Source organism: Mustela nivalis, assembly GCF_964662115.1.
Source record: "Mustela nivalis genome assembly, chromosome: 1".
Taxonomy (NCBI): domain Eukaryota; kingdom Metazoa; phylum Chordata; class Mammalia; order Carnivora; family Mustelidae; genus Mustela; species Mustela nivalis.
The window spans coordinates 190,539,978-190,552,886 of NC_139020.1; the positions used below are offsets into that span (position 1 = coordinate 190,539,978).

Sequence of the window (12,909 nt, forward strand, 5' to 3'; positions counted from 1 at the left end):
TTGCAGGCTTTTAGGGGCACTTCTATATACATTTTTACTTGCTGGTTTAATCTAGGTGTATTAGCCCTTCATGTGTTTTTTTCTTTTCTATCCTAAAGGAAAAAAGATAAAAATATTCATTTTGCATTCTTAAGAATTTAAAGATTAGCCTGTCTGTGGATATAAATTTCTGCCACCTTTCTGGAGGGCATTTTGGTGTTATAAGCCAGCATGTAAAACATGTTCGAGTTGTAACCCCAGTAATCCCATCCTTAGCATTTTATCCTAAGGAAATAATTACACAGTTCAGAAAAAGATGTATGCACAAGAATGTTTATTGCTGTGTTGCTAATAGTACTGAAAATCTAGAAACAATCTTAAATGTTCATGGGTAGATAAATGGTTAATGAAAGAATGGTATGTCCATCTAGACAGCCCATTAAAAATGATGATCCATTTTTAACATTCTGAGGAACCTCCATGCTGTTTTCCAGAGTGGTTGCACCAGCTTGCATTCCCACCAACAGTGTAGGAGGGTTTCCCCTTTCTCCACATCCTCACCAGCATCTGTCATTTCCTGACTTGTTAATTTTAGCCATTCTGACTGGTGTGAGGTGATATCTCATTGTGGTTTTGATTTGTATTTCCCTGATGCCGAGTGATGTGGAGCACTTTTTCATGTGTCTGTTGGCTATCTGGATGTCTTCTTTGCAGAAATGTCTGTTCATGTCTTCTGCCCATTTCTTGATTGGATTATTTGTTCTTTGGGTGTTGAGTTTGCTAAGTTCTTTATAGATTTTGGACACTAGCCCTTTATCTGATATGTCATTTGCAAATATCTTCTCCCATTCTGTCAGTTATCTTTTGGTTTTGTTAACTGTTTCCTTTGCTGTGCAAAAACTTTTGATCTTGATAAAATCCCAATAGTTCATTTTTGCCCTTGCTTCCCTTGCCTTTGGCGATGTTCCTAGGAAGAAGCTGCTGCGGCTGAGGTCGAAGAGGTTGCTCCTGTGTTCTCCTCAAGGATTTTGATGGATTCCTGTCTCACATTGAGGTCCTTTATCCATTTTGAGTCTATTTTCGTGTGTGGTGTAAGGAAATGGTCCAATTTCATTTTTCTGCATGTGGCTGTCCAATTTTCCCAACACCATTTATTGAAGAGGCTGTCTTTTTTCCATTGGACATTCTTTCCTGCTTTGTCGAAGATTAGTTGACCATAGAGTTGAGGGTCTATTTCTGGGCTCTCTACTCTGTTCCATTGATGTATGTGTCTGTTTTTGTGCCAGTACCATTCTGTCTTGATGATGACAGCTTTGTAATAGAGCTTGAAGTTCAGAATTGTGATGCCATCAACTTTGGCTTTCTTTTTCAATATTCCTTTAGCTATTCGAGGTCTTTTCTGGTTCCATATAAACTTTAGTATTATTTGTTCCATTTCTTTGAAAAAAATGGATGGTATTTTGATAGGAATTGCATTAAATGCGTAGATTGCTTTAGGTAGCATAGACATTTTCACAGTATTTGTTCTTCCAATCCAGGAGCATGGAACTTTTTTCCATTTCTTTGTGTCTTCCTCAATTTCATTCATGAGTACTTTATAGTTTTCTGAGTATAGATTCGTAGCCTCTTTGGTTAGGTTTGTTCCTAGGTATCTTATAGTTTTGGGTGCAATTGTAAATGGGATTGACTCCTTAATTTCTCTTTCTTCTGTCTTGTTGGTGTAGAGAAATGCAACTGATTTCTGTGCATTGATTTTATATCCTGACACTTTACTGAATTCCTGTACAAGTTCTAGCGTTTTGGAGTGGAGTCTTTTGGGTTTTCCACATATAGTATCATATCATCTGCAAAGAGTGATAGTTTGACTTCTTCTTTGCCGATTTGGATGCCTTTAATTTCCTTTTGTTGTCTGATTGCTGAGGCTAGGACTTCTAGTACTATGTTCAATAGCAGTGGTGATAATGGACATCCCTGCCATGTTCCTGACCCAGCAATTGCACTACTGGGTATTTACCCTAAAGATACAAACATAGTTCTATGAAGGGGCACATTCACCTGAATGTTTATAGCAGCAATGTCTACAATAGCCAAACTATGGAAAGAACCTAGATTTCCATCAACAGATGAATGGATAAAGAAGATATGGTATATATACACAATGGAATACTATGCAGCCATCAAAATAAATGAAATCTTGCCATTTTCGATGACATGGATGGAACTAGAGGGTATCATGCTTAGTGAAATAAGTCAGTTGGAGAAAGACAGCTATCATATGATCTCCCTGATATGAGGAAGTGGAGATGCAACATGAGGGGTTAAGGGGGTTGGAGAAGAATAAATGAAACAAGATGGGATTGGGAGGGAGACAAACCATAAGTGACTCAATCTCACAAAACAAACTGAGGGTTGCTGTGGGGAGGGGGGTTGGGAGAAGGGGGGTGGGGTTATGGACATTGGGGAGGGTATGTGCTATGGTGAGTGCTGTGAAGTGTGTAAACCTGGCGATTCACAAACCTGTACCCCTGGGGATAAAAATATATGTTTATAAAAAATAAAAAATTTTTAAAAAATGATGATCCACTGTATATTCCTCTTTTTAAAGATTTTATTTATTTATTTGACAGAGAGAGAGAGAGAGATAGAGAACAAGCAGGGGGAGCAGCAGGAGAGGGAGAGGGAGAAGCAGGCTCTGCTGAGCAGGGAGCCTGTATCCCAAGTCCCTGTGATCATGATCTGAGCCAAAAGCAGAAGCTTAACCAGCTGAGGCTCCCAGGTGCCCCTCCACTGTATATTTCTTGATGAGGGAAGATATCTATAGCATATTGTTAAGTGAGAGACTGTACATGTATATGATCCCATTTTTGATCAAATCTCATAATAGACCATTTCACTATATATAAATGTATACCTGGGAGAAATTCTATCGAAAATTCTATCAAAAATCAAAATTCTATCAAAATTAAAAATGTTTATCCCTTTATGATGAGTGATTTTTAAAATTTTCTCTCTGTATTTTTTTCATATTATTTACATTTTCTTCTGGAGCACACGTTTTAACACTTTTACCAAAAACTGAAACTATTAAAAAACAAAAAGCATTCAAATGATTTCTCTAGTTTTATTCTTTTTTTTTTTTAAAGATTTTATTTATTTATTTGACAGAGAGAGATCACAAGTAGGCAGAGAGGCAGGCAGAGAGAGAGAGAGGAGGAAGCAGGCTCCCTGCTGAGCAGAGAGCCCGATGCGGGACTCGATCCCAGGACCCTGAGATCATGACCTGAGCCGAAGGCAGTGGCTTAACCCACTGAGCCACCCAGGCGCCCTCTAGTTTTATTCTTTTTAAAAAATTTTTTTTTAATTTATTTTCAGTGTAACAGTATCGTTTTACTCTTTGATTCAATAAGTATTTGTTGAGTACGCCCAAGTATCCTAGACTTATATTTCGTATTTTACAGTCTGCAGTATTTTCTATGTGCCCAATTGAGAAGATACTGAAATTAAATAGTTATTAAAAGCTTTAAGGGGCACCTGGGTGGCTCAGTCTTTAAGCCTTCAGCTCAGGTCATCATCCCAGGGTCCTGGAGTGGAGCTCCGCATCGGGCTCTCTGCTCAGCAGGAAGCCTGCTTCTCCCTCTCCCACTCCCCCTGCTTGTGTTCCCTCTCTCACTGTGTCTTTCTCTGTCAAATAAATAAATAAAATATTCCAAAAAAAATAAATGTAGCTTTAAGTTTTAAAATCTTAAGCATCAGGAAAAAATCAGAGTAATAGTTTTCTCTGGGAGAGGTTGGGATAGAGATTACTCGGGAGGGGGTATGAAGGGACATGTTAGGGTGATGGTATGTTTTGGAGTTTGGGGCTACAGAGATAATATGCATTTGTCAAAACTCAGTAAATTCACTCTTAAGGTATGTGCATTCCTACTAACATTGAGGGAAGAAAAGATTTGAGATTTGTGCATTCCTACTAACATTGAGGGGAAAAAAGAGGTTTGTGCATTCCTCCATATATCAATTTTACAACAAAAGAAAATAAATAAATAAATTGGATTTCAGTTATGATATTGATATCTGGAATTTACTTTAAAATGAACCAAAAATAAGATAGATTAAAGATGGTTTGAAGAATGGATAGATACCTAATAACATAACTATAATAAACCGTCAGTTATAGACTCTAATGGGGTGTATACATGTGTTCATAATAAAATTTTTAAACACCAATCATCTATTAATATATTGAATAGGTATATATTTTATCTTTGTAAAGTGAATTCAGCAGATTGAGTTCTAGAGGTTGCCCCCAAGAGAATCTCAACCTTTTTGGATAGATAAGCTGTATAAATACATATACGTACATATGACATAATTAGTGACATGGCTAGCTTCATGAGTGCATTCACCATACAGTGAATTTCACCAAATTCATCAAATAGCACAACACTGTGCTGTTGCTGTATTGAAATTCTTAAAAATTTCTTAATGCGGGGCCTTGCATTTTCATTTTTGCTGGGCCCTATAAATTATGTAGCTGGTCTTGACTAATGGAATAATAATATCACTAACATATTATTTTCTCCCTATGTCAAGCAGTATGTTAATCACTTTACCTACATTATCTCATTGAATCCTCAAAGAAAGAACTAAAGTGGTAGGTGCTATTAATATCCCCATTTTACAGATGAACACACTGAAGCTCAAAGAAATTATTTGCTGAAGTTTGCAGATTTATTGTACCCTCACTATACATAGTCGTGCAGTACACATGCTAGATACTCAATAAATGTTTGTTGGATAAATAATAATAATGGTTTCCATTTATTGAGCCTAGAATGATTTTATTGAAACCTGAGATTATCTTCCCTAATCCACACTCCCCGCCTTTGGCACTACTACCTCAAGGCCACATTCCCTGACACCCTAATTTAGGTCAGGTCTCCTTTTATGATACCCTAGGCTTCTTCTTTACAGCACTCATTGCACATGTAATTAGGTAGTTCTTTGTTTAATGCCTGTCTTCCCTTGTAACTGGAATCTAAGTGAGGACAGTGGCTTGCTTTTATCTCACCACTCTATTCCCAGCACCCAGTGTTGTACCTGGAGCACAGCCTGGACGCCTGCCAAGGTTTGATTATATATTTTCTTTTTGTTGTTGTTTTTGATTATATATATTCTCACTTAATCTTCAACTCTGGGAGGTATAGATTGTTACCATCATTTTCCAGGTGAAGAAACCAAGGCTTAGAGACATTAAGTCTGAGTTACCCCCACCATAGGGGAAGCATCATCACTGTAATGTGGTCCTACATTTACCCTACTCCAAAATCTCTTATCATTTCACTGAAGCCCACTGTTTCCACATGATAATCCGCTTGACATTATTTTCTGTCTCTAGGCACCACTTACTCCTGTAGTATCTCTTTCAGCTCCTATTTTTGTTGTCTGACCTCCGGGCTCTCTAATGAGAGGAGCATGCTTTCCAAGAAGTAATTACAGCAGGTGACATAACCAGGCTGGCTGTAGCCAGGGTTTTATTTTTTAACCTTGATGAGTAAAGTAGCTAGAAACACTGCCCTCTAAAAGCAAAAGATCCAGTTTCCCTTTGGTACTAATTCTTCTTTAGTTCTGGGAGACACCTTGGAGTGATCTCTTGGGCTATGTAAATTTAAAGCAATCAACCATGTCTAGTTCTTGGGTAAGGCCCCAAAATAATTAAGGTAAAGCAGATGGTAAAGTAGATGCCTTGAGCTGTTAATAAAACATCTCTTAGTAGTTCTCTGCCACTACAGATTATTATTTCTGTAAGTGTGAATGTAGACTGTCCTAGGCTTATGCATCACTGAGTATCTTTGCAGAGTTGAGAGAATTATTCTTTGGGCAATTGTTTGTGAGGGTCATGGAGGTGGGATGAAAAAGAATGCTGGGATAAGGCACAGGCTTATTTCCTTTAGCCAGTGCTGGAAGAGAGACAGTGAACAAAAAAATAAAGAGTACTCAGCCCAGCATGCCATGGTGTGGATTGTTGAACTCCACCTGTGGTGTTATTTAAAGACTGAAAATCCAGGACCTTAGGAATTGGACTGGTGCCATATTATGTTGTCCTTTGTCTTTTGTAGGACATAGGGCAAAAGAACATCATCTGGCAGCATTAGAGTTTCAGAGGACCTGGGTTTGTGCTATTTGAGGGTAAGTTTAGACAGTGGACCTCTCAGAGTAACCCCTGCTAATAGCAGTGTGAGTTACTCAATTACATTTCTTTTCAAGTATTTCCCAAGCCTTCTGAACAGACTTGTTAACATCACAGCCAGCTCTTAGTTGTGCCCTAGAGCTTGTCCCACTTTCTCTGAGGAATAGCAAGAGTTTTCCAAAGTTGGTGGTAGAAGCAATGGTGACAGTCATCTGTACAAGCCAGTGGTGCCCAGCGGGGCTGCATCCTTATGGGGTGATAGATGTCAGGGCTATAGCAGGTCCAAAAACTTGGGTATAAGAACAGAAAGGATTGATCCTGAGGACACAGGAACTAAATCATAGAAATGCAGAAGAGGAGCAGGTTTCTATGAAGGCTTATGCCATCATAATTTGAACACTAAAAGTATGTATGGTAATTTGTCATCCCTGGCTAGTGAGATAGGATGTTTATTTGTTACTCTGTACACCTTAGCCAGTCTCCAAGACGGCTCCCATATTGTTGTATTCATGTCCTTCTGTAGTCTTCTCCCACAGTGAATCAGAGCTAGTCTATGTGAACAACAGTCTTTGGCAGAGGTCATAGCTGGTGACTTCCAAGATTGGCTTGTGAAGGACTTGTAACTTCTGCTTTGGTCTCTTGGACAGTCTGCTTTGGGGAAGGCCAGCAATCATATGAAGACTATTTATTTATTTATTTATTTATTTTCTTTTTTAACTTTAAGTGCCTTTTTTTTCAGTCATATGAAGACTCTTAATCAGTTCTGTGGAGAGGCCCACAAGAGGAGAAACTGAGGCCTCCAACCACATCCAGCACCAACTTGCCAGCAATGTGAGTAGGCCATTGGAAGTGGATCTTCCAGTCCCATTCAAGCCCTCAGGTGACTGTAGCCCCAGCTGACATCTGACTGAACCTCATGAGAAACCCCTAGCCAGGGCTTTCCAGCCAAGTGGCTCCCACATTCCAGACCCATAAAAACTATGAGAGATAATAAATGTTCATTATTATTTTAATCCACTAAGTTTTAGAATAATTTGTTATGCAACAATAAATAAAACAATATTCTAAAGATGTCATAGAACAAATGTCTATATGAAACTCTGCTTAAATAGGTCAGAAAAGTCTTCAGAAAAAGGGACATGAGTTGAGTCTTTAAGCATAAGTGGGAGCTTGCCAGGTGGAGGTAAGGTAAAGGGGAGTCATTTAAGGCAGAAGGAATAGCCTAGCCATAGGGCCAGACATAAGAGGGCATGACTCGTTTGAAAAACAGTAATCAGGGGCACCTGGGTGGCTCAGTGGGTTAAAGCCTCTGCCTTTGGCTCAGGTCATGATCCCAGCGTCCTGGGATCGAGCCCCACATTGGGCTCTCTGCTCAGCACGGAGCCTGCTTCCTCCTCTCTCTCTGCCTGCCTCTGCCTACTTGTGATCTCTGTCTGTCAAATAAATAAATAAAATCTTAAAAAAAAAAAAAACAGTAATCAGTTCAGCATGACTGGGGTGCAGTATGTTTAAAGAATGAGATAGAAAGAGATTAGAAGAGTAAATAGGAACCAGTTCACAAAGAACCTTATATGCTAGGCCCAGGTGTCTGTCTTTTTATCCTGAAGGCAATGAAGAGCCATTGAAGAATTTTTTAGCAGGCAACTGACATGATCACTTTCAAATTTACAATTCTAAATTGTACATTCTAGAGTGGTGGCCGAATGGAAGGTGGATTGGAGGCAGAAAGGCCATGGAAAAAGCTATTGCGGGACGCCTGGGTGGCTCAGTTTGTATTGCGGCTGCTTTCGGCTCAGGTCATGATCCCAGAGTCCTGGGATCGAGTCCCACATCGGGCTCCTTGCTCAGCCGGGAGCCTGCTTCTCCCTCTGCCTCTGCCTGCCACTCTGTCTGCCTGTGCTCACTCTCTGACAAATAAATAAATAAATAAAATCTTAAAAAAAAAAAAAAAGCTATTGCAAGTCTAGGAAATAAGCCATTAGTGTTTGAACTAAAGCCTTAGCATTGTGAACAGAGAAGGGGGAATTGATTAGAGGGATTTTAGGAGGTATATTTTTTAGAGTGTGAGGGATGGGGGCACCAGGTGGTTCAGTGAGTTAAGCCTCTGCCTTCAGCTCAGGTCATGATCCCAGGGTCCTGGGATCGAGCCCCACATTGGGCTCTCTGCTCAGCAGGGAGCCTGCTTCCCCCTCTCTCTCTGCCTGCCTCTTGCCTACTTGTGATCTCTCTGTCAAGTATATAAATAAATAAAATCTTACAAAAAAAAAAAAAAAGAATGTGAGGGATGAAGGAAGATGTGGAATCTAGGAGGAGAAGCAAGTTTTGAGGCAGTGAGTTTAAGTGGTCTGTGGTCCAGTTAAGTATGAACAGTGGGCCACTGGGAACACTGGTTTGTCATGGAACCCAAAAGAAGGCAAGGTCAGGCTGAAGAGGGACACTTAAATTTTGAAGGCTTTTTCATGCAAGCATCCCTTAATAAAAATGTAAATAAGCCCATGGGTGGAATAAAATCTCAATAAAATTTAGGGTGTTAGGTTTATCTTTCACTGATAGCAAAGCCATCTAGAAATAAGATTTATAACAAGAACCCGGGAGAGGATTGAAGGAAGAGAATTAAAACCAGGTGTAAGTAGTGAGAGTTAACTCAAGGACCATTTTTTTTTAAAGATTTTATTTATTTATTTGACAGAGATCACAAGTAGGCAGAGAGGCAGACAGGGGGGTTAGGGGGGTGGGGAGTAGGCTCCCCACTGAGCAGAGAGCAGGATGCGGGGCTCGATCCGGGACCAGAAGATCATGACCTGAGCCTAGGCAGAGGCATAACACAGAGACACCTAGGTGCCCCTCAAGGACCATTATTTTTAAGTGAACTATTCACCCAATGTGGGACTCAAACTCACAACCCCGAGATCAGGGGTTGCATGCTCTACTGGCTGAGCCAGCCAGGTGCCCCTTGAAGACCATTTTTTAAATATCTTCCAGTTTTGCTGGGGATTCAACCTCAGCAGACCCTGGTAACTGATTAGATATAGAGATTGAAGGATAGGGCAAAGTCTAAAAAATTATTATTTGCCCTTCCAAATAAGTTTCCTTTTTATTTAGATCCATTTCTTTCATCACCTCAAATATCTTATGGTCTATGGACCATCTATTTCACTGTTGTAATTTTTTTTCAAATTTAATTATGTTTCTGTTTACTTTGCTTATATTCTAGTAAGTTTGTATCAGTTTCATAATTTTCTACTTCCTTTTTGTTTTTCCTTTTTCCTCTTCCTGCTTTTTGTGAACAACAAAAAATAAAATGTCTCCTTTATTAAATGTATAATAGGTGTGGCTTGATTTCTTTTATTGAGTATTTTCCAGGCAAGGTACAGGTCTTGATTTCATTGTCAATTGCCTTCTGATTCTTTGAAATTGTTTTTCGACTAGTATAGTGATTTTCATCCGTAATACCTAATTATGGTCTTGAACCTAACACTTTTAGAGTTGGATTTCAACCAGTTCACCTGATTTGACCTGATCTACTTATCCAAGAACCATGTATTTAGAAATATCATGTAGATAAATGCAGTGTCCATATTCTTAGCATTTTAGGGATCATAGAAAAATAACTTACAGGTCAAATAGTCTTGTGATCAGCGTAGGAAGAAGAATTATTGTGAAAATGTGATAAAATCTCAGACCTTGAACAGTCCTTTTTTCATTGGTTGTTTCAAAAAATATTTCTGCCTCAGTAAAAAAATTAGTATCAGTGGAATTCATGTCATCTTATTGGTGGAAATAACTGTGGTTTAAAAAAAATAACCACTTAATTTTTGCTAGCAAGAAAGCCTGAGGAAAGTAATGCTAAAAATGAGTAAATGGAGCTGAGTGTTTTTACCAAAGTGCTTAGCGGTTAGCATAAGAGACACCACTTAATGTACCTAACTTTTCAACATTTAATTGATAAAAATGGAGGCTTAGTAGAAATTATTCAAGGAACAAAATATCTAGTTAATATTTTAAATTTAGCTTTATATTAAACTGTTTTACAGCACATTTAAATGTAATATTGCAGAATCTTAATAGATTTTTTCTAAGATAAAAACATTTTTCTGATTACATAATTGCTCATTTCAAAAATTTGGTTAATCCAGAAAAGCAGGAAATAAGTTAAATTACATAAACCTCACTAGCCACAGATAAGCATTATTAACATTTTGTGAACTTGCTTCCAACTGTCTCTTCATATATTTATTTTTATATGCATATGTGTGCACATGGTTTGACTTGCACAGAATCATACTCTACATTCTGTTCTGTAAACTGATCCTTTCATTCTGTAACACATTGTGGACACCTTTCCACATATATAAATATAGATCTGTTCCAGCTCTCTAAATAGATACATAGTATTACACTTTATATAAATACCATAATTTAATCAACTATTTTCACATTGTTGAACGTTTCTTTTGTTCCCAAGCTCTTCTTTAGTTAGTAATGCCATAATGAACATCCCTATCATATTTCTTTATTTCCTTTCTTCCTTCCATCCTTCAAATAAAACATGGCTCAGAGTCCCCACTCATCAAGGTAGGCAAAGTTTATTTTTGGTATTCTTTTCTCCATTGCAGTGAACTGTACAAGACCTCTTGGGTGTGAGTGGCCCTGGGACACTGAACTGGGGATATGCTATTAATTTTCCTCTTTCTGGCCTGAGACAGCCCTCCCCCAGAGGTCTCTTCCACTCTGGGTGGCAAAGCAGCCCAGCACTGAGGGTCTTAGTGCTTTGTAACCTGTTTCCAGGACATCCTGTAGCCATCCCAACCTGCGTACTGTGCTTCGCTGGGCGCTCTGAGAGAGGGAGACGCTTGGACATCATAAAATGCGACAACCTCTTCCTAGATTCAGTGCCGTTTCTAGACTAAGAAGTCTATTTTCTTGAAGAGATGGGAAAATGGGGGAACTTCCACTCAATCTTTCCAGATAAACCTATAACAGACAACTAGACAGTTGATGTTGGAGGAGTTACTGAACCGCCTTAAACCTCAAACTCTTTATCTGTAAGACAGCAACAAATAGCAAATCCATCCCACCAACTGTAGAGGCCAAAACACTAAGCTTTCTTTAGCCCCTCTCATTCGCTCACTGCCACTCATATTCTGCCTCCCAAAACTCCTAAATAATTCAGAATCTGACCACGCCTCCCACCTCCACCGCTTCTACCTTGGGCTATGCCTCCGTCATGCCTCACCTGGATCTTTGTGGTAGGCTCCCGGCAGATTTCCCTGATTCTGCCCTTGTTCCCCTGTGATCAGTTTTCCAGGCAACAGCCCCTAATTCCTTGAAAAAGGTTATGACTTTATATCTAGCTTAGAGGAAAACGCAAAAATTTTAGACTAACCCATAAAGCCCTCCTACAGGTATAGCCCCACCTCCCTTCAACTCCAACCATTTTCTTCTTCAGTCACTCTCTCCTTGCTGAGTCATGTCAAGCAGACCTTTCGCATTTGCTTTTTTCTCTCTCTCCAGTTATCCTCAAGGTTGTCAGTTGTCTCTGTTCAGGCACTTGCTCAAACCATTCCCTTTGCCAGTATCCCCATATCCTGCTTCATTTTTTCCTTTCTTTTTAGGCAGGATTCACCACTGACATACTGTATGTTTATTATTTGTCTTTTTAAACTGCCATGTAAACCTGTTGAAGGAAGGGAGTTGTCTAATTAGTTTTTAAATGCTAGAGGAGTGCCCGGCACACCTTAGGAGCACAATAAATATTTGCTGAATGAATGAATGGACAATCATAATAATCATTACCTTTCAGAGTCATAGTAGGAATTCATTCTGATATAAAGTGCCTACCAAACAGTAAAGACTAAGTAAATATAGATTGTTGAAATATCATCATCATCAAGTTTAAACTTGGCTTTGAAGAACAGATTAGGAAAAAGGCATTCCAGCAAAGAACTGACTAGCAAGAGGCCTACAAATAGGAAATACTCTAGAGGTAGGTGTAACCTGCACTAAAAATACATGAGAAAACTGAATATTGGTGAGAGATAAGACTGGAAATGCAGGGTTGGGGCAGAATGCAGAGAAAATGAAACTTAAACCTCAGAAGGCTAGATTTGTCCCTAACAGTGGGGAACCATCCAAGATTTTCAGCAAAGAACAATGTAAGGTATTGGTTTATGAAACCTTTGGCCATGATCAGTTATCCTTTGTTGCAAAGTTGCATGTTCTAGCTTGTGCAAGGTGGGTTTGTTAATCAGAGACAACAATGATTTTCTTTAAGAAACTTGGCTGAGGGGCACCTGGGTTAAAGCCTCTGCCTTCGGCTCAGGGCGTGGTCCCAGGGTCCTGGGACCCTCTCTGCTCATCTGGGAGCCTGCTTCCCTTCCCCTCTCTCTGCCTGCCTCTCTGCCTACTTGTGATCTCTGTCAAATAAAAAAATAAAATCTTAAAAAGAAGAAGAAGAAGAAGAAACAACTCAGCTGAATTTTTGAGGGGTATAGGCTGATAAGAACTGGCTTGTGACCCTATCAAAGACCACCCTCTTTTCATGTACACATAAAACGTGCTCCATGTGGCAAAAAAAGCCTTGGTGAGTCACTCAGTTGCCAGCTCCCTCCTCTTTCATGATTCTAATTTGTTTAACCTTTGGATTAAGTTCTCTTCAGACCTTGGCTGTGTTTCATGTCTTACTTTTTCACTTCACATACAATTTCTGACCAGGTCTCTCTCTATTACGTAACCTCTCTTCC

At 39.3% G+C, this 12,909-nt stretch overlaps 1 long non-coding RNA gene across 1 annotated transcript in view; it reads left to right on the plus strand.

The window, feature by feature from the left end:
- LOC309869168 overlaps positions 1–12,909 on the plus strand; it is a 35,808-nt gene that overhangs the window by 14,383 nt on the left and 8,516 nt on the right. Inside the window, exon 2 of the long non-coding RNA XR_014314024.1 lies at positions 6,906–6,997. This is a non-coding gene — a long non-coding RNA (uncharacterized lncRNA). The remainder of the gene's footprint in view (positions 1–6,905; positions 6,998–12,909) is intronic.